The 21,371-nt window shown below is 51.9% G+C and overlaps 1 long non-coding RNA gene across 4 annotated transcripts; it reads left to right on the forward strand.

Moving 5' to 3' along the window:
- The first annotated feature begins 1,154 nt into the window (after positions 1-1,154).
- On the forward strand, positions 1,155-20,752 carry LOC134486479 (uncharacterized). 4 transcript variants are annotated; one of them, XR_010065467.1, is made up of 4 exons: positions 1,155-2,320; positions 4,519-5,237; positions 5,483-5,614; positions 20,237-20,752. It is a non-coding gene; the product is annotated as an uncharacterized LOC134486479 (long non-coding RNA). The 4 variants fall into 4 exon arrangements; XR_010065465.1 differs by having other exon boundaries at positions 4,519-5,614; XR_010065466.1 differs by lacking the exon at positions 20,237-20,752 and having other exon boundaries at positions 5,483-5,818.
- Positions 20,753-21,371: the final 619 nt, after the last annotated feature.

Consider the following 21,371-nt stretch of genomic DNA (forward strand, 5'->3'; position numbering starts at 1 on the left):
GTGCAAAAGCCCTAAGGTAGTGTCTTAGGTAGGGTCTTACTGCTATGAACAGACACCATGACCAAGGCAACTCTCATAAGGACAACATTTCATTGGGCCTGGCTTACAGGTTCAGAGGTTCAGTCCATTATCATCAAGGCAGGATCATGGCAGCATCCAGGCAGGCATGGTGCAGGAGGAGCTGAGAGTTCTATATCTTCCTCTGAAGGCTGCTAGGAGAAGACTGGCTTCCAGGCAGCTAGGATGAGGGTCTTAAAGCCCACACCCACAGTGACTGACACACCTACTCCAAGAGGGCCACACCTTCTAAGAGTGCCACACCCTGGGTCAAGCATATACAAACCATCATAGGTAAGAACAGGAGTGCACAGGTCACCCTTGACTAGGTGGCCAGAGAGGCCAGGATTATTCCCAGGTTCATGACTGCAGTGGATTGGGATTGGGGGTGGGGTGGGGAGCCACTCTTTACTCAAGCTTCTCTGGAAAAAAAAACATGCAGTCTGAAGCCGACAGTAAATCTTGACTTGTCCTACAAAACAATGGGGGATAGAAAGAGAGAAAACTGTCAACTGGCCAGAGGGCTGGGGCACAACGGATCATAAGGAATTTATTAACAATCTGTACTTGAAAAAGTGCTTCCCAGTATGCGGCAAAAGAGGCTTCTGGCTGACTTCAAAGAGACGTTTATTGTGGTGTCCCCAGCATAGGCATCAGAATGAGAAGCCAGAGGCAGCTCGCTGGGCAGAGATGCAGAAAAGCATACCCTAGCCAGGCCACCGGACAGTCGTAGTCTGGGGGACTCTCTAGAAAACCTACCCATTCATCCATTCATTCCTTCAGACCTATCATGTGTCTGCAGAGAGTGGTGTGGCTGTCTCTGCCTCCCATGACAGCGACTACAGCACACACAGACATGTCACAGACTTCGACTCTGGAGCAGCACTTCCACATCAGGGAGGGGAAAGGTGTCAAGATGTTTTCCACTGTGTGGAAGAAGGATAAGATGATATCTGGGCTCTCGCTCCTTCTGCTCCCCCCCTGTTTTTATATTGTCATGTGGAGGGACTGAAAAGCGGCAACAGAGTGGAGCGGAGATGGAGTCAGGCCCTGGAGACCGTGTGTCTGACTAATGTAGACGTAGGCAAAGGACATGACAACTGCTAATTGGCAAGAAGGAAACGCAGAGTCTAGGGCAGAAGGGAGGGCTTGCTTCTCACAGGACACCTTCAGTGTCCTTAACAGTTCTAAGCAATATTGGCTGGCGAAGATGTCATAGGATAAAATTGTAGGGAGGCCCTCCTTTGCTTTCATGAAAACTGTGGATGAAGGCCACCGGAAGGCCGCAGAGAAAGCTGTTAGCTGAGGGCTGAGTCCATCAGCCCATGGGAAAGGTGTTGGCTGAACAAGCACACAAGGACCTGAGTTCAAATATCCAGAACCCGCATGGAACAACTATGGCCACTCTCCTGCCTGTAATCCTGACACCATGGGAAGGGGCGCAGGAGGCTCCCTGGAGCTTCCTGGCCACCAACCCAACTCTAGGCTCTGAAAGGGAACAGAGTGGAGGGAGAGAGGGCAGGACAGGCAGGTCCTCCTCTGGTCTCAGTGCAGGTGTGCACAGGCAAACCTGCACAAATGCTCAAATACAACCCACGCATACAATCACACACACATACATTCATAGGTACTCACATACCGACACTCACACATACATAAACACATGTACACACATACACACTCATGCATATACACATAATAGACAAATGCATACAAACATATACACTCATATACAGAGATGTATAGAGATACACACTCACATGATTCAAACACACACACATGTGCACACACATGTGTGCACACACATTACTAAGTCACATTTCCATGAAAGCTGTAGGGTGTGTTTCCGGGTTGCCCAGTTTATCCTCTGGGACTTGTCTGTTTCTCTTATGCTTCAGATAAGAACGAGACACAGGAAGGAAGTCTGCAGAACAGGAAAGGTCCCTTGGAGAGCATGGCTGGGTCCATCCTCAGAGGGTGTGCTCCATTACCCCCTAAAACTCACCCTGACAGATTTGGGATAAAAAGCCGCTGGCTGTGTGAGACCCAAGTCTGAACCTGATGTTACTTCGCCACCCGGCAGCCTCAGCTCCCTGGTGCCCTCATCGGGGGCCTCAGCACTCTTCAACGGAAGCACAGCTGCTCTGGAGACTCGTGGAGATGTGAGCAAGAGAGGCTGTGTTTTCAAAGCACTTATTTGGCAGCTGGGGAGATGGCTCAGCAGTTTAAAGTGCTCTTCCAGGGGACCATTCCCAGAACCCAGGTCAGGAGACTCACAACTGCCTGTAACTGCATTTGGGGGGGACCTATGCGTTCTCTCTCTCTCTCTCTCTTTCTCTCTCTCTCTCTCTCTCACACACACACACACACACACACACACAGAGAGAGAGAGAGAGAGAGAGAGAGAGAGAGAGAGAGAGAGAGAGAGAGACTTAAAAACAAGGCTTTTATAAAAAAAAAAAACCCCACTTCCTTAGCCTTTGGCAGGCTGAGTCCAGAAACTGGGCTTGGGACCTCCCTTTGAGCAGGACCCTGTTTAGAATTTGGAAAGGGCTCCCTTCTGCCTGGGACCCTTGAGGCATGCACAAATGGCCAATGGCCAATGGCCAGCTGAGCCTTGTCATGGCAACTGCAGTTTCTCTTGGCCATCTTCTCCTGGAGAAGGGAGAAGGTTTTGAACCCCTGCTTGCTAAGCCTTCAGGCACCACCCGGCTGATGGATGAGCTGCCTTGCCCTGCAAGTGCCTCGCCTGCCTCATTTTACACAGAACAGACACTCAGAGAAGCTGTGTGACTCGTCCAATGTCACACAGGATTGCTGTGCGATCCACTCTCTGGGCCTGGTCAAAGCAGGGGAGCTGTTTGTGTAGCTGAGGGTCCAAGGAAGAGAAAGAAAAAAACAGTAGCCTGCAGCTCCACTTACAGGCAAGGCAGCCACGGAGCACTGTCCCCTCCCGGGGCTGGCTGAGGCTGAGGTGGAGGACCAGAGGCGGCCACTGCTGGGGCACCAGGAGCCTAGCTCCTCTGCCTGCCTGGCAGCAGCAGCAGCAGCAACAGCGGCAGCAGCAGTGTCCATGGCTGCAGGCCAGGCCCCGCCTGACGTCAGGCTCTGACCAGACCAGGGACATAATGTGCTGGCATAGGGACAGAGGCTGAGTGCAGAGGCAAGGTGGGGCCATCCAGAGAGCCGGGGAAGGGGTGGGGGCAGAGGAAGAGAGACTGAGAGGAACATGGAGAGAGATGAGGGGAGCAGAAAGGGTGTAAATGATGGGGTGGGCGAGAGACAGACTGAGATCACAGCAGAGAAAGCCAGGCGGCCACAGAGAGGACAGCCAGGGGCTGAGTGGGGGACTCCGGTCCTCTCACTCTATCTAGCCGTGTCCCGGTGACCGGTGGCTTACCTCTGGGAGCCTGGGAGCGTTGCCCAGACCTGGAGATGACAGTGTCAGAGCCTCTGTCATCTGGGTGAGGGACAGAGCCCCTGTTGTGGGGGAAGGGGATACTATAAAAAGGCTTTGGCTGGGCCCTGTATGCAGCAGGTGGTTAATAAAGTATGGGCCGCGGGGCGAAAGGGAGGTGACAGTGGCCCCTTGGGGAACAGGGTGCCTTCCGCAGCCTGGCTGCCCTGCAGTGGGGAGTCCTCTTCTGACCCTGAGGCTTCAACACGAGGCCATGGTAGACCTTGGCCTGGCTTGGGACACACAACCCCCTGCTTATGGGCTCAAGAAGGCCACAGTCTCAGGGCCACCACGTCACCAAAGCCAAGCAAGGCCAGGCCTGGTCACTTCTGGCCTTCCAGCCATGACACACTTATATAGCTCACTTATTAAATCCAGGAGGGCTGAGGGGCTGAGCTAGTTTCTCCTGCATGACCAACCCCAGGTTCTTTGTGGGTGCGGGGAACCCCAGGAGTCCCAGGGGCACTTACAAAAGCTAAGGTGCAAAAGCTCCTCCCCAAAGCTTTCACACTGCCCCAGAACCTCTTCCTCCTCCTCGGGATGCCCGTTTATTGAGCACCTACTGTATGCTAAGTGAGCTGCTAGTATACGGTTTTACAGATAGTGTCCCCAGTGAAGCAGAGCCAGTGTCCCCTGAACAGGTAACAGCTCTGTTTCCTGAACAGCTCGATGTCAGGGTACCCCACCACAGAGAACCCTCCAGCCCCCGACACTGGAGTGGCAGGGTTGAAAACTGATCTGGGAGGTAAGAGGGAGGGGCGTGCGTACACATGCCCATGTGGACGCTGGCGGTCAGCCCGTGCGTCCATCCTCAGGCATCACCCACACTGCTTACTGAGACAGGGTCTCTCGCCCCCTGTGCCAAGTAGGGCTAAGCTGCTGCCAGTAAGTACCAAGATCCTCCTGCCTCCACCTCTCCAGTACTCAGCTTTTCACAGACGCCCTCAGCAAGCACCTCACCTCTGACCCATCTCCTCAGCTGTTTCTTTGTCATCCATTATCAGGCATTTCTGGATGCCGGAGACGTGGCGAACGGCCTGACCTGTTCCCAGGAGAGGAACTTGTCCATCAGCGAGTCTCCCGCACTAAGAACAGCCCTGATAAGAAGCCGAGCCCTAAGGCCCTGGGTTCGGTCCCCAGCTCCGAAAAAAAGAACCAAAAAAAAAAGAAGCCGAGCCCAGTGTGTGTTCATTCTTTGATGAACTAATGAGAAAATGATCGGAAATGGTGCTACGGAACTGATACGGTTATGATTGCACAGATGCTAACGGCACCATCGATATTTGAACCAGGGGCCAGCCCTTCAATTGGCACCTGACATGTGTGACACTGGACAGCCCCACCCCAATGCAGCAGAACTCCATCCTCCACAAACAGCCAGACATTCACCCCTCCTTATCCGAGCCTGCAACCTTGCTGACATGTCCAGAACTCACCGGACATCTGGGAAACTGAAGTTCAGAGAGGGTGGGGATCTTCCTCAGGCTGAAAGGGAGCTAGCACACAACGCTGGGTAGGATTCATTCTTGCCAGGCAACTGGTTCTTGTCATGTCTAACACGTTCTGGGCCCTGAGGAGTCAGAAGGGCTCCATGCACAGAGTTATGCCAGTGGTCAGCTTCAGGTGGCCTCCAGCAAGAAATTCTGGGAAGTTTGCTGGGGTCAGGATCTGGGTCCCTGGAGTTTGAAGCCAGCCTGTCCATTTCTCTGCCATACAGCCTCAGGTAAGTGGCCCCTTCTCTCTGGTCTTCTGATATTTCCAGCTAAGCTTCTGCAGAACCGGAAGGGTCATCTTCTTACACTGTGGGTCCTGAGCCCACACGGTGCCACCTAAATGAGTGTGGGGGTTGCGAAAAGTTCTGCAACTGTGAAATGTTTCTGAATATGTAACAACCAAAACTTAATTCAAAGTCCAACATGTAACAAACTTGAGAAGTTGCTGCTGCACTCTTCCTATATCGGAATGCAGGACTTTGCCACAGCCTTGTCCTGGACCAAAAAGATGCCTTATGTACCCTGCATGCCACCTCGCCACTCAACACTGCCCAAAACACCACCATCTGGCAGAAGGAACAGGCCTGCTGCTCAGAGGCCTGTGGAGGTAAGAAGTGGGAGAGCCCAGCTGGTAAGAAATGATTCGAGGGTCTGGTGCTGGGGAATCCTGAAGCCACAGATGTCAGAGGTGGAGGCCAAGTGCCTGCCCACTACATGGTGACACAGATCGAAAGGACCCTGATTCCCAGGATGCTTCTACAAGCTCCACCCAGTCCTCAATGCCCTTGTTCTGTATTAAACATGAACTGAGTCTGCTCTGTACTTGGATAGGTGCAACGTTCCCAGCTGGGGCAGCTGTGTGACCTCTCTGGTCCCACACAGGAAAAGAGCCTTGGGGAGGAAACTGGAGGTGGGCACAGCTCACAGTTGGTCAGGGTGTTCCTAAGGGTTGGCAGAAGGTGTCAGCCAGGGCCACAGAGTTTCTGGTTGGGGTGACATGACCTTGCATGAATGACAAGGAAGGTCAAGGAAGCTGCTCTGGGGCCTCTGAGAAAAGAACACTCCAGGCAGAGGGATGAGTCCCTGCAGAGACCTTCAGGTGGCAGAGAACAAGGTCAGGGACAGGAGTTCTGGAAGGAAGAGCCCTGGCCAAGCTGAGGCTGAGCCTGGGTCCTGAGGTGGGAGATAGATTGAGAGTTTCACCCGATCCCTAGTCAGGGCCTGCAGTGGGTCAAGGTCAAGCAGGAACCGTGCCTGTTGTCCTGTTTATAGCTCATAGGGGACATGCACCTCCCTGGGGCTTGGAAATCCCTGGCACTGTATCCAGAGTGTACAGCTCTCTCAGATGGGCAACTGAGGCCCAAGAAGAGAACACTTCTCTCCAGGGTCTCACCTCTAGAATCAGTGGAAATGGAGCTGAGGCCCAGGTCTTTACCTCATTTCATTGAAGATGAGAAACAAGGGAAGAAAGAAAAAGAGGAGGGGGAGAAAGGGGAAAGGAGGGGAGGAGAAGATGGGAGGGGGGAGGGGGAAGGAGGAGATGAGAGTGGGGGCCAGGCTGCACAGACGCTTCCTCTCACCCACAGGGCATCTTCATTCCACCTCAGCCAGTCATAGATTAAAGTATTTCCCATAGAAACTCTATTTCTACTTCCGTTTAAACACAGGGCCCAGTGCCAGGCCATTAAGGGCTGGATCTGAAGTGTCCCCATGAGCTTCGTTTTGAATACTTGAGTACCCCACGGGGTGTTTCGAATTCTTACTTCCCAGCTGGCGCACTGTTCGGGGCTGGCTTAACTGAGAAAATGCCTCCTTCACGTTGGCCTGTAGGCTAGTCTGCGGGGGACATTTGTTTTTAGTGATTTATGTGGGAGGGCCCAGCCCACTGTGGGTGATGCCATCCCTGGGCAGGTGGACCTGGGTTGAATAAAAAGGCAAACTGAGCAAGCCATGAGGAACCAGCCAGTAAGCAGCGCTCCCTCCAGGGCCTCTGTTCTGTTCCTGCCTCCAGGTTCCTGCCTTGCCTTCCCTCAGGGATGGACTATGATCTGAGGGTTGAAAATAAACCCTTTCCTCCTCAAGTTGCTTTTGCTTATGGTTTATCACCTCGATAGAAACCTAACTGTACACAGACAAACCCCTAGAGCTCCCTGGCAGGCCAACCCATAGCCAAGTGCGTTCAGTGAGGCTTGGTGCCTCAGAAATTAAGGTGGAGAAAGAGAGGAACGTACCCAGAGTTGACCTGTGGCCTCCACATGCACCTACACACACATGCACGCACGCACGCACGCGCTCGCGCGCACACACACACACACACACACACACACACACACACACGGGTACTCACCTGACCACACATGCACACATACACTTGTACACACATCTGTATATACACATAAATGCACACACACACACACACACACACACACACACACACACACACACACACCCGCAGAATAATCCACAAAACAAAACAAGACAATTCCCTCTTCCCTCATAGATTTAGGGCCAGTCCTTGCTGTTTGTTACCCAGTGTTCTGGATCCCGTGTCACAGTAGGGTTCCTGCCTCTGAACTCCCGGGGAGCTGTCAACATCAGCAAATGACATTATAAGATGCAGGACCAGCTGCTACAGAGGTAGAGAGAGGATCAAGAGTTTAAGGCTAGCCTGGTCAACTAACAAGACCCAAACTTAAAAGGGGGGACACAAGGACCTTCATGTGGCAGATAATGGGGTGGGGCATCAGGGACAGGAGGTCTGAGAGGACACCCTGGCCAGGCTGAAGCTGGGAGGCTAGGTCCTGGGGTGGCAGACTTACGTAGCTGTAGAGGGCTTGTCTAGCAGGTACAAGGCCCTAGGTGCAGCCACCAATAAAGGGAAGGAAGGAGGGAGGAAGGGAGGAAGGGAGAGAGGAAGGGAGGGAGGAAGGGAGGGAGATGGGGAGAGAGAAAGAGGTGAGGGGACTAGAAGGGAGGGGAGGGGAGGTGAAAGCCAAGCAGGGGAGAAGAAGAGGGAGACAGGATACAGCTGGATTTAAATTACAGATTAACAAGAAATGACTTCTCTGTCTATGTGCCCAAACAATGCCTGTGACTGAGTCTCTCATCCTGTTTCCTCTGGGGACCCGGCCCTGGGGACAGGGACACACTGGAGCATGTAATCCTGTGCTTGACAACCTCACCTAGAGGGGCTTCAGTCGAGTCACCCAAGAACTGGCCTTGGAGTCTGCATCAGCAGGGCTAGTGAACAATTCTCTCTGGGCTCCACACTTAGATATCCCTCGTTGATGGTGACAACCAGAGTGGTGGGCTTGAGCGGGACTTGGGGAGCTCTGGGGAGAGCCTGGAGTGGTGTGGGATGAAGGGAACGAGTTTTCTAGTCATCTCCTGTGACCTGGCTCTAGCCAGTGAGACCCACAAGAAGCCCTCCTGGGATTTGTGCTCTGAGGAGGCCACGACTCCTAAGAACCAGGCAGTACTGTCCCATCTTCATTTTTGCCTCAGACATTGAAGAATGTAATGTTAGGATCTAGCATGAGAGTCCAGCTCAGGACACAACTGCAGTGGCACCCCCTGCTGAGGCACTGTCTGGGACTCCCTAGACAACAGACATCTCAGGGTCAGGACCTCTGACCTGGGAAGTGAGTTCACATCAGTGGTATTGGTGTCCACACATGCTGCTTGCTTCCCATCCCCTGCCTCCTGTCTGGGAATCAGAGAACCTGGCTGTGGGCTTGTGTTGGAACATGAATTTAACTGTCCCCTAACAGCCATGACGGGGAATGGCACACCCAGATCTGACCATTGCAAAAGAATAAAGCAAATCCACCTTGGGACTAATGTCGTGGGCTAGCAAGGGTGACACCGCCTCCCTGGGGACACTGGGTAGTGATGGAGGTGTTCATCGACGGCCCTATTTAGGCAAGAACACCAAGATGAGCATGCCTCTTCCCAGGACAGCAGAGAAAGATCTACCCCTGCCTGCCAACAAGGTTGTGTCTGGCAGTGTCTGCGACCCCAGGGAGGTGGGGTGCCTGCTGAGTTCTATGGGGAGTGTGGCTCCATTCTAGGAACAACTTTCCCTTGCCCTCTGTCCCCTCAGCCACATTTCCATCCAGGGACCACCTACCTCGCCCACCTGTGAAGCAAGCTGCCACATCCTCCCCTCCTGAGGGTGGTACAGGACACATTCGCAGGGTGCCATAGTGTCTTTCCCCCAGCCAGGCCCATTTCTACGAGGTGGGTGAATTGCAGGGTACCATCCGCCCCCAGGCGGTTCCAGCTGGAAGCCAAACAGGCCTTTTGCTCCTGGAATGCAGGACCAACGCCAGGCTGTGGAGAAGGCCGGCTGATAAAAGAGTGCTGACCTCTGCAGAGGCTAGCTTCCTAGAGAAACGCCTTCACCTCCTCTGCCCAAGTTCCCAGGATGTGGCAAGCCCCAAGATTCCTGGGTCGGGGAGGGGGGGCACGATTCCAGAATCTTCCACCCCAGCCACACACACACCCCCAAGAGAGCAGAGCAAAAGCTTCCTGACTGGAGAATTCTGGGAGTCGATTAAAAATGGAAGAGGGTATACTGGCCACACTAAAACACTGTTTCACTCTGGGTCCTCTTCTTGAGGGAAGGTTGTTTGTTTACCTAGGGATGGTCCTGCCCACTGCCATAGCAGCTCTATCCTCCACCCACCAGCCCAGCTGGAGGGGTTGATGGAGGGCCACCCAGGACATACAGGAAGTGACTGAGTGCCTAAGTTCCACAGCCGCCCTCCCCACGTTATCGAACTTTGCGGGAGCATGGGGACGGGGGAGACTCATCTCTCTGTCCCTCTTCCCTTTTTCAGTGGCCGGACCTAAGTCGGGACTAAGGTTGCGAGCCCCAAGTTCAGTAATAACCAGAGGTTTGATGGAGCCTGGGTCTGTCCTGCTCCCTGGTGAGAATGCCTTGGAGGTTGCCCTGTGTTCTGTACAGGGCCCAGGAAGTCTCTGCAGGACTCAGTGGTCACTGGGCAATGGTCAGCTTAAAAGTGGCTGAGCCTCCTCCCTCAGCCTCATGTCCCCATCCTTAACCTTCCAGTGAAAACCTAAGCCCAGGATTTTGTATATAAGAGAGATGTGGCTGTTTCCACCCTGTCCCCAAATGCCCAGGACTCAGAAACTGGACACCACCAGACTACAGAGACACACTGGACCCTGCGTTGATGCCCCCACTCTGCCCTCTCTTCTCAAGGATCTACACCAGCAGTTCTCAACCTAATGCTTCCACCCTTCAACACAGTTCCTCACCTTGTGGTGATTCCCCCAACCATAACATTATTTTCACTGCTACTCCGTGACTGTAATTTTTGCTACTCTTATGAATCCTACTGCAAACATCTGTGTTTTCTGATGGTCTTAGGTGACCCTTGGGAAAGAGCAGTCCAGTCCTCAAAATGGTCCCAACCACGGGGCAAGAATCACCGCTCTATATGAGCTGTCTCCCGATCCCCAGACCCCATTTCGGCTTCCCAAGGCCTATGTATTCGCCATTTTCTCTCCCTGAGTCTGCTACCCAGGTCCCTGTGTTCAGACATCGCCTGGCTGCCTGATGCCCCATCCCCACCCCAGCTGGGCACTCCCTAACTGTCCTTCCCTTGTGTGTATTTAATAGCACAAACCAGTAGGAAGCCAACATGCTGCTGAATGAGCTTGGGCTAAGAGGGGGATGGGGGATGAGCTATATCTTTTGAACCCGGGATAAAACCTAGAGCAAACCTGGCTTCTATGGACAGCTGTTGAGAGGGCCATGACTGGGAACTGATTAGGACACCTTACTGGGACCCAGCTGTGCTTGGGCACTCAGGGGAGGCTTCTCCCAAGGAGGTGAGGCTGTAGCCAAGGTATGAGAAGAGACAGAGAGGGATGGGAGGAAGTGATGGGAAATGAGGGACAGTGCGTGCCAATACCTAGAGGGGTTGTGAGAGGAGACAGCAGGGGTTAAGGGGGGACAAGCCAGCTTTGACACCGGCCCCTCCTCACTCATTTTGACCTACTGTGTGCTGGACTCACAGGCAGCTTGCTGTTCCCTGGAGCCCCAGCCAGAGGGTAGGACAGTTGCCAAGCCAAGAGGGGACAGATGTTTATGCCCAAAGACTGACGTACACCAGCACAGTCTCTGCCAGCTGGAACTGCAGACAGCTGGCTTCCCAAGAACCAACGTGAATCATGTATGGAGATACACATTAAACATGAGTATGCACACACACATCCATACGTGCATGCATCCTACTTTATCACTGCCAGAAGCTGGAGTCAGGGGGAGCACAACACCAAGGAGCCTGAGGTCCTCTTGGCTCCACAGAGAAGCCTTTTGCCTCCAGCTCTTGCTCCTGGCCCCTTCTTAAGTGCAACCAAGACCTTGCCACAGTCGCAAAGGGGCTGAGGGCGGCTTATGTCATCGCCAGAGCCAAGGGGGACAGAGGGTGACACCAAATCCTAGAAGTCAGCTGATAGTGAGGGCTGAAGAAAGGAGGGTCTGGGGAACGACTAGATCTGAGCAGGAGCCACACAGGAGCAGGGGGAAATGGCCAGGAGGTGATAGGGAACTGAAGAGAGCAGTTCCCACCACAGAGGCTTCTTCTGTGACCCTCCATGACATCCTGGGGTCAGAGACATAGGTGGCTTTGGAAACTGGACAGGAAGGGTAGCCTGGAGAGGCTGCAGGTCAGGGGAGCTCACAGGGCTGACAGTGGGGACAGGTGGGGACTGGCACATACCAGCTCCTGTCCAGGAGACCTTTTCTGCTCAGGACCCACAGCAGTTTGACAAGGGTCTCCCAGTCCACAGCAGGTACAATCCATCTACTTTCCATGCATGTGTCACTTTTTAAATTTGCTCTGCCTGATTCAAATTACGTGTCTGTGTGAGGGTGCGTGTGTGTGAGTACAGGTGCGGGCGGATTCACTTTCCGTGCGTGTGCTTCTGCTGCTGTTGTCTTGCTTTTGTTGTTTTGTTTTGTTTTGTTTTTTAACTTTTGAAAAATCAGTGCACACATCCGAACAGGGACTACCAGTGTCGGTGACATTCACATCCTAGAGGTTTGGGAATGATACAGCTCAGCCACAGTCTTCTAGTCCAGATTCTGCCACCAACAAAAAGAAATGTTGACTTACTGAATAACCGCCAGTTGGCACACTAAGAACATACACCAATCCCACTATCAACCCAACAATGCCTGGCTCTTAGTTTGACTCCCTTTGTCTCATCTAGTCATGCAAGCTTCCCCAGTCACTCAAGGTAACAAGTTGTCAAACTCATCAAGCACCTACCGTGGCCTCTGGGAAACAGTTGTTACTGAAGGTGAACTAGCCAGGGCCCTGTCTTCTGCTTAAATTTTGAGGGGCCTTCCCCGGGAACTACATACAGATGCATTGTCCTCACTATGTGCTATCCAAACCTAGAACAGGGTCTGCACACAGTAGGTGCGCAAAGGGTGCTAGATGTAGTAGGTGTTGCCTGAATTGGTCTTGTGAGTCCCCCTCAGTCTACCGATGGAGTGACTGTTATGGCATCAGTGGTCAGGTGTCTTCACAACACAGATGAGCTTCTGAGCCGGAGGTTTATGTTGCAAATTAACCTGATCTTGGGAAAAATTCTAAAGGGTAAGGGGTGGGAGAAGGCTGGGAAGCACTGTAGGATGGGGCATGTGGGGACACACAGTGTGGCTCTTAGCTCCACCTGGGAAGTCAGTGCACCCTGAGGCACCTCAGCTGAGGAAAGCCAGCTGATGGGATGAGAACACCTTCTCCAGATCAAGCAGGTCCTAGCTGGTTTGGTTTCCCGGGTCTCTTGCAGCTCTGAAGTCCTAAACAAAACAGACACTACTGCGTCTCATGTCAGTTTTACAAACCCAGATAAGGGGCCACAACAGGACCCCCCAAGCCATGCTACGTGGGTCCCTGGACTAACTACAGAGTAATGGAGTTGGCAGAAGGGGCTGCCTGTCACACAGACGCCTCTTGCACAAGCACAGGAACCAAAGTCATCCAATGTGTATTTCAAAGCACTTACTATGTGCTGGGCACTGTCTGTACCCTGAGCCCCAGGAAGTGATCAAGATGAATGTTGTCACGGGGGAGACAGACTCTCTAACCACACAGACATCCCGGAGCCTCTCAGGGATATAGGAGGCAAGAACACATCGAGTACGGCGTAGCGACTGCAGATGCGAGTGGCTGTTATTTTAGGTCAGTGTGCAAAACGAACATTTTCTTAAAGCATACAAGTCAAACACCACGCAGGAACAGAGCAGCGGCAAGCAAGGACCCTATGGAAAAGTCAGCCAGGCCAAGGCAACCTGGGCCACATCCTGGGAGTGGGCAGCCTGGAATTAGCTGTGTCTGCAGCCTTCCTGGCCCTGAGGCTGGACGCAGTTAATTAAGAAGATACCCACCTCACTGCGGCCCAAGGTGTCTTCTCTAATTAGCGTTGAGTGTGGAGAGCTTTGAAATGGAGGATAAAAGGGGAGCTGGGGTGAGTCTCTGGTCACAGGGCAATCAGTCGGGAACTGAGCTGTGAACCCCAAGAACTTGACTCCTGCTCACACCTGCAAGGCCTGTGGGAACTGATCTGGCTCCGCTCTGAGTGGAGTTTCGGGCGCCACAGCAGAGGAGAGGAGTGTGAGAGCTGGGTTCTAAAATGCGTGTGCTTCCCACCTCCTCCCTCTCTCCCTTCCTTTCTTCCTTTCTTTTTTGTCTGTCACACACACCACACACACTCCCTCAAGTTAGCCCAGGCTGGCCTAGAACCCCAGATTCTTCCACCTCAGCCTCCCAAGTGCAGGGTCACGGCAGTGTTGCCTGCATACCCTGCCAGGGTTTCACTTTCAACGTTGCTGGTGCTCCCAGCCACTGCTAGCTGGGAGCCAGGTGAGTGACTAAGCCCCTCCAAGGCTCCTGCTCTCTTTATTGAAGTGGGTGATGCCTATTCTAAATGCCTGGAGGCCCTTGGGAAGAAATGATGGTCCCACTTTTCTTTGGGACACTTCACCATTACCTGGTCAGTCTTCCAGACAAGAACTTTGAGCCATCAGCACCGCACAGCGCCAAGAAGGCTCCAATCACACAAACTTGGCTGAAAAGGCGAGCCCTGAAGCTACAGAGCTACAGAACTGCTTAGAGAGAGGTTAAATTACTCACCCAAGGTCACATGCCACGGCCAGGCGGCCTAGTTCCTGGGTCAGCTTCAGCCTTTCATGGGTGGCTCTTACACCAAGTGGGGTCTGGGGTGCTAAGAACTTGGTTTCCCTTTGTGTAGGCAGCTGGCCCCAAGTCTCACGCTGCCCAGCGGCAGCCTTCCAGCCTGGGTATTTCTGGGGATTTTAATTTTTTATTTTATGTGTGTGGGTGTTCTGTCCGCATGCATGTCTGTGTACCATGTGCATGGCTGGTGCCCACAGAGACCAGAAAAGGGTGTTGGATCCCCTGGAACTGGAGTTAGAGCCAGCTGTAAGCTGCCATGTGGATCCCAGAAAGTGAGCCTGGGTCCTCCAGAAGAGCAACCCGTGCTCTTAATCACTGAGCCACCTCTCCAGCCACATTTCTGAAGATTTTTGAAGGGTTACTGACCTTTTGGTTTATGATATGTGTGGAGGCCAGAGGCCAGAGGTCAGAGGTCAGAGGTCAGTCTCAGTGTTCTTTTTTGAAACAAGGTTTTTCTGTGTAGTTTTAACTGTCCTCGAACTCACTCTAGATCAACTTAGCCTCAAACTCTCAGAGATGCCCCTGCCTCTGCCTCCTGAATGCTGGGATTAAAGGTGTGTACCACGACCACCCACCTAGTGTTGTTTCTTAGGAGCAACCTACTTGGGTTTTTTAAATTAGTGCGTGCGTGCGTGTGTGTGTGTGTGTGTGTGTGTGTGTGCATGCGTGCATGCGTGCATGCATTCCAAGTGAACCGTGACTGGTTTGCAGAGGTCAGAGAGAATTTGCAGGAGTCAGTTCTTACACTCTGCCATGAGTCTAAAGGATTGAACAGGTCACCATGTTTGGTGACAGTTGCCTCTGCCTGCTGAGTTACCTTGTTTGTCCAGTGTTGGTTTTTTTTTCAGGTCTACAAATGTCCAGCCTCTATGGGGTGCTGGGAATAGAATTCGGTCTTCGCACCTCTATGACAGTCACTCTACTCACTGATTCATCTCCCCGCCCAACTTCTAGTTCTGAAACCATGTTCGTGTGCTGCCTCGTGCCTACCTACCACCATCCCAGGCTGTGTCTAGCACACCAGGATACTGAGCAAGAGTGAGACGGCCCATACCCCTAACTCCTGCATTCGGGAAGCAGAGGCAGAAAGACCTTCAGCTCAAGGCTAGCCTGTGCTACAAAGGAGGCCCTATCTCAACTCTCCTAGGGTTGGGATGTGGCTCAGTGGGAGAGCCACTGTAAGCAAGACCTGGTTCCATCCCCAGCACTGCAGGTAAAGCAGACAAAACCCAGATGGGGCCTAGACTTGAGAGGCCTTCCTAGTAGACGCTGCAAGCTCGCCTGAGGTCAGAAATGGCAAGAAAAGGCAATTTTCAAATATCAGAAGGCCAATGGGAAAAGAGAAAATATGGATGGTGAAAGGGTTTGCCAGAGGCCGGGGTGGGGCGCAGAGCTTCTGGGCTGTGCAAGGGCCCCAGGTGGTGTGGACATAGGAATATGGGGGCGTCTTTAAGAAGAGTGGAGCGCTCTCAGCTCGCGAGTGGGGGATAGAGTTCTGGAAAATGCAACAGCCATTAAAGTGGCTCTGAATCTGTGGCTTTTAGGTTCTTGTCTCAAAAATTCAAAGAATGAAACTCACAGACCCCAGAGCACTAGTTTGGGGAGCACTGGTTTGGGGACCACTGCTTTGGGGACCACTGCTTTGGGGGCACTGCTTTGGGGAGATGTAGCATAGATTCGTAGGTGGGAGTCACACCGTTGCATTCAGCGTGGAGGGAGCCACGGTGGACAAGCACCCACAGGGCAGGGGGGGAGCTTCAGAAGAAGAATGGAGAAGCCCGGCTACCAAAGAGGGCAGGCTAGGCTCTGGCCAGCACCAAAGAAAGGCAGAAGTCAAAGTTGTGCCTGGTTCTGACTCAGGCCCAACAGAACCTCACTTGCAGCTGGCAGGGCTATGCTGGGGGCGGGGATTCTGGGAAGGAAGAACATTCATCTCATCGAAGGGAATCATCTGTCTTGGCAACAATCTTGAAGAAGCCTCTCCTTCCTCGGGTGGCCCCTTGGCCAGGTGACCAGCAGGCTCATCCTTCTGTTCTCTGGCAAAATGGGAGGGGTACACGTGTGTCACCAGATGTTTGGCCTCAGCTGTAGGAGAGCACCTAGTGTGGGGCCCACTTTTGACCACAAGCTAGGGGGGACAGGATGGTGTGGGCAAGTGGAGTTCTGACTGCTCAGGAGAAACTCATGCTGCTGAAGGCTGCTGGGGCTAGGGGTCACTGAGCCTTTCTGTCCACATTGCCAGTGTGGTGTGTGTGTGTGTGTGTGTGTGTGTGTGTATGTGTGTGTGTCCGTGGGTGTACACACAGATCATGTGTATATATGTATACATGTGTGGTATGTATATGTGTATATGTGTATTGTGCATGTGTTTTGCACGTGTAGTATGTATGCCTATGTGTATGTATATATGTGTGTATGCATGTGTGTATATGTCTGTGCAGGTGTATGTCCATGGTACATGTGTGTGTATGTGTATGTGTGTGGATATGTGTTCATGGGTATACACACAGATCATGTGTATATATGTATGCATGTGTGTGGTATGTATATGTGTATATGTGTATTATGCATGTATTGTGTATGTGTATTATGTATGGCTATGTGTATGTATATATGTGTGTATGCATGTGTGTATGTGTATGTGTGCATGTGTATGTGCATGGTACATGTGTATGTATGTGTATGTGTGTATGCATGTGCCTGTCTATGTATGTGCACATGTGTATGTGTATATGCATGTATGTGTCTGTGCATGTGTATGTTAGTGAGTATGCATGTGGTTTTGTGTGTGTGTGTATGTCTCTGTATGAATGTGTATATATTTATGTATATGTGTATATATGTGTATATATCTGTGCATGTATATGTGTGCGAATGACTATTATGTATATATATACATATATATCATATATATATATATCAGTGCACATGTATGTACATGTGTGTGTTAGAATCTGACTATGATGCCCACAAGGTGGGTATTGGCTCAACCATCCCAACTACTTCCTGTGGCACCAGCTTCTCCAGAGATGCAGCCCAGAGGTTCAGGTTGAAGAAGCTTTCCAGAAGGTTCCACAAATGGACTGAAAGAGAGCCATGCAGGCATGCAGGGCTAGGCTGCATGACAGCCACTGATGTCAGCAGAACTCCACCCTGGGCTGTCTGTACAACCTACTGAGATCCTCAAGCATGCGGCAGCCTGTGAGATAAGGGCCAAGGAGCAGAGTCACCCTGAGGCTGAAATGCCTTAAATTTACTCCAGATTTCCCACCCCAAGCCCACGAGCCCAGGAACCCACGAGTCTAATAGGACTATGAGCCCACGAGCCAATTAACTCATGAGCCTACAAGCCCACAAACTCACAAGCCCAGATCCCACAAGCCTATGAGTCCATGAGCCCATGAGCCCATGAACCCACGAGACCATGAATCCATGAACCCACAAGCCCATGAGCCTACAAGCCTACAAGCCCATGAACCCTTTAGCATATGGCATGCCCATGAGCCCAGGAGGCCCACTCTTGGCAGGAGTTGGAGGTGAGGCTGGGCTGTATACAAGGAGTAATCCACCTCTGGGGCTACAGTGACCCTCAAGAGAAGAGCCCTGAGAACCTGAGAACCTGAGTCAAGGCCCGGCATCTGCTGCCTACTGGCCCATAGTGAAACTCTGGGTTGAGCCACAGCTTACTGGCTCTCTGGTTACTTGCAGCCAAATACACGACGGCCTGTCCTCCCTCCTTGGGACCATTGCCTTTCTGGATCACACCATACACAGGGACAGCCTGAGGTTTGGAACATGGAGACCTGTTCCTGGGGTCACTCTGTAGAACCTTGTGTTCCCAAGTCACTGGAGGCTCCTGACTCTTGCTTTTGTCTCTTTCTTCAGGCTTCTGTGGCTCAGCCATTAGCTGCTCCACCACTCAGCCCTTCCCGTAGGAGGCAGTACTGACCTTTCCCCTGGTCTCCCTGTCTGTGTGTCAATAGCCCAAGGCCACTGTTGAAGCTTTTGGAACCCAGAACAGTTCCCCACATCCTTTGATGGAGATGACCCAGTGTATCTGGTGCTCCTGGAGAAGAGTGAGTCACAATCACAGGACTGGGGTCACTATCAGGAGTCTGCTATCTCGCTCGTTCCCTTGTTCGGTGTCCAGCCACCCCCCTCCCCACACCCCACCCCCAGCTTCCGAAGGCCCTGACTCAGCAGCAGCTTGTGGTCAGCTCCAACACTCAGATCCTTCTCTGTTCATCTTGTACCCAGCCGGTGGCCTTTAATTAGGTGTAGTTAATTTCCTGTCTCTGTCCATGCCGCCACCCCAGATTATGCTAAATACTGAGGATGCCATGGTTGTGGCGGAGAAGGCTGTTAGCATCGTACTGTGTGCTGTTAGCATCGTACTGTGTGCTGTTAGCATTGTACTGTGTGCTGTGTACCGTGTGCTGTTAGCGGTGTACTGTGTGCTATTAGCATCGTTCTGTGTGCTGTTAGCATTGTACTGTGTGCTGTTAGCATTGTACTGTGTACTGAGTACTTAATTTTTTTTCCTTGAAAAAGATGTCCACTTTCCAGACAGAAAACTAAGGTCTCAGGCTGGGAGTGCAGTTGGTTGAGTTCTTGCTGTTGGCACAAAACCCCACGTACAGAGGACCATGTAAAACTCAGCATGGTGGCACTCGGGAGTTTGAGGCAGGGACATCAGTTGAGTACCATTCTCAACGGCGAAACAGCCTGGTCTCCATGGGACCCTGTCTCGAAACTTACCAACCAAAACCTAAGGCTGAACTCACCTGCTCAGCATGGCCAAACAGAAGGCCTGGTGCATTGAAGAATGGCCCCAAACTGGCCCAAGAGTCTGTCTTTGAAACAGGAAGCCCACACCAGGATGCTATCCGAGCCAGAGCCGCCATGCTGGAGACTAGACAGCTACTGTTTAAGAGCCATCTGCAGCTTGGAGCTGGAGAGTGTGTTTGGCGCCTGAAGGTTGCTGTACGGGACCCGGGCTCGTCAGCAACTGGTCCTCATGTCACTGATGGCTGCCGCAGCTCACACATCACCTCTTCATCCACCATGTCCAAAGCAGGAAGTAAAGAAAGGAGCAACCTGGCCTCTCCCCACTTGCCTTTTTCTTATCAGAAAGGAAACACTTTCCCAGAAGTCTCCCGCAGAGTATGTCTCTGGCCAGAAATGGGTCACAGGACACCCCCACCCCGCCCCCAACCTATCCCAGACCGAGGATGATGGGCTTGCAAGAGTGGACTTAAATCAATCACACTTTCTTCCCTGGGGCCTGGGCCCATGACCAGCTGAAGGAAGTCAGCATCAGTCAGCGGGCAGGGAGCAAGGGCAGCTGACAGGCTGGTCCCCATGCCTGTTCCAGCACGTCCCAATGCTTAGCAAAGGCACCTGGCAGTGGCAGGGGGATGGGGTGGAATATGGGGGAAGTGGGAGTAGTATAGGGATAAGGAACAAGTGTTGGTTCCTTGCTTGGACGGCAGCAGAGCTCAGCCCCTTCTGCTATGTCAGGCTGGTCTCTGTGAGCTTGAGGCTAGCCTGGTCTACATATACAGTTCCAGACCAACCGGAGCTCCAGAGAGAAGCCCTGTCTCATAAGGAAGGTGGGGTTGGAGACATGCTCAGCTGTCATGTGTCCAGTGGACACAAGTGTGATTTTCAGCATACATGTCTTACAACTTACAACTGCCTGCAACTTCAGCTCCAGGGGATCTAACACTTCTGACACATGCATGTATGCACACACGCACGCACGCATGCATATACACATGATTAAAACTAAAAGCCTTTTTACAAATTGCAAAGAGCTGAGACATCATTCAGTTGGTAGAGAACTTGCCTGGCATTTGCAAGGTCGTGGGTTCGGTCCCCACTATCACCTAGGAAATTAAGTAACAGTGATCACTGAAGGGTCAGAGGGGCTCGGGGGCCGTGGGAGGCAGAGCAATCTCACCAATTCTGTTCCGTGCTGTTCCTTGTCTCAGCCCCAGGAGAAGCCATGTCCTCTCGACTTCTGACTTCAGCTACAGAGCATGGAAGGAGCCAGCCCCTGGGGAGTAGCTCTGAAGACTGTTTGCAAGCACCTTCGTGACCAAGTGCCCACTTGTGCCCACTCTACTCTGAAACTCTTCAAGATTTTCTTCACCAACCTCTTTCTCCTGAGAACAGAAAACATCAAACCAGTCAAACATTTACTGATAACAAGTAAGAAAATTTACTTTAAAGCAGTGTGTTGGTAGACATACAATTTTACCTTTTATTAAAGATGAAAACTTGGGCGGGTGATATGGCTCAGTAGGTAAAGGAGCTTGCCACCAAGCCCAACAACCTGAGTTCAATTCTTGAGACCCGAGTGATGAAAGAAGAGAACAGTTCTCCCAAGTTGTCCTCTGATCTCTGTGTCCACACATGGCCACTTGCACACACCTGCCCACATGCATGCATGTTCACAAAACAAATTAAAATGTGATTAAAAAAATAAAAGCAAATCCGTACACAAATGAGATGTTTTGTTTTGTTTTTTGTTGTGTTTTTTTTTTTTTTTTGAGCTGGGGACCGAACCCAGAGCCTTGCGCTTGCTAGGCAAGCGCTCTACCACTGAGCTAAATCCCCAACCAGGTATTTATATTTTTAATAATTATTTATTCTCTGTCTGGGCATGTGGTGTGTGTGTGTGTGTGGTGTGTGTGTGTGTGCATGAGTGTGTGTGTGTGTGTGTGCATGTGTGCATGAGTGTGCATGTACATCATGTATGGACAGATGCCCTTTGCTGCTGGGAACTGAACTCAGGTCCTCTGCAAGAGCGGTATGTGCTCTTAGCTGCTGAGCCACGCTCTTAGCCTTATTTAAATTTGTATTGGCCCTTTAGCCTACAGGGTGGTGATTTCTGCCACCACCTTTCACTAATGTTTCTCTCTTCCCACGTGCCTGCACCTAATTATTTATCTCCACACGGACAAGTGAACTGTGAATAAACATTTGACACCAGAGCACAGAGGACATTTTCAGGGGTGACTAATATTCTGATTCTATAATCATCACAACTGAGCACACAGCTACTTTTCTTTTCTTTTCTTTTCTTTTTTTTTTTTTTTTTGGTTCTTTTTTTTGGAGCTGGGA

Source organism: Rattus norvegicus, chromosome 3 (genome assembly GCF_036323735.1).
Source record: "Rattus norvegicus strain BN/NHsdMcwi chromosome 3, GRCr8, whole genome shotgun sequence".
Classification (NCBI taxonomy): domain Eukaryota; kingdom Metazoa; phylum Chordata; class Mammalia; order Rodentia; family Muridae; genus Rattus; species Rattus norvegicus.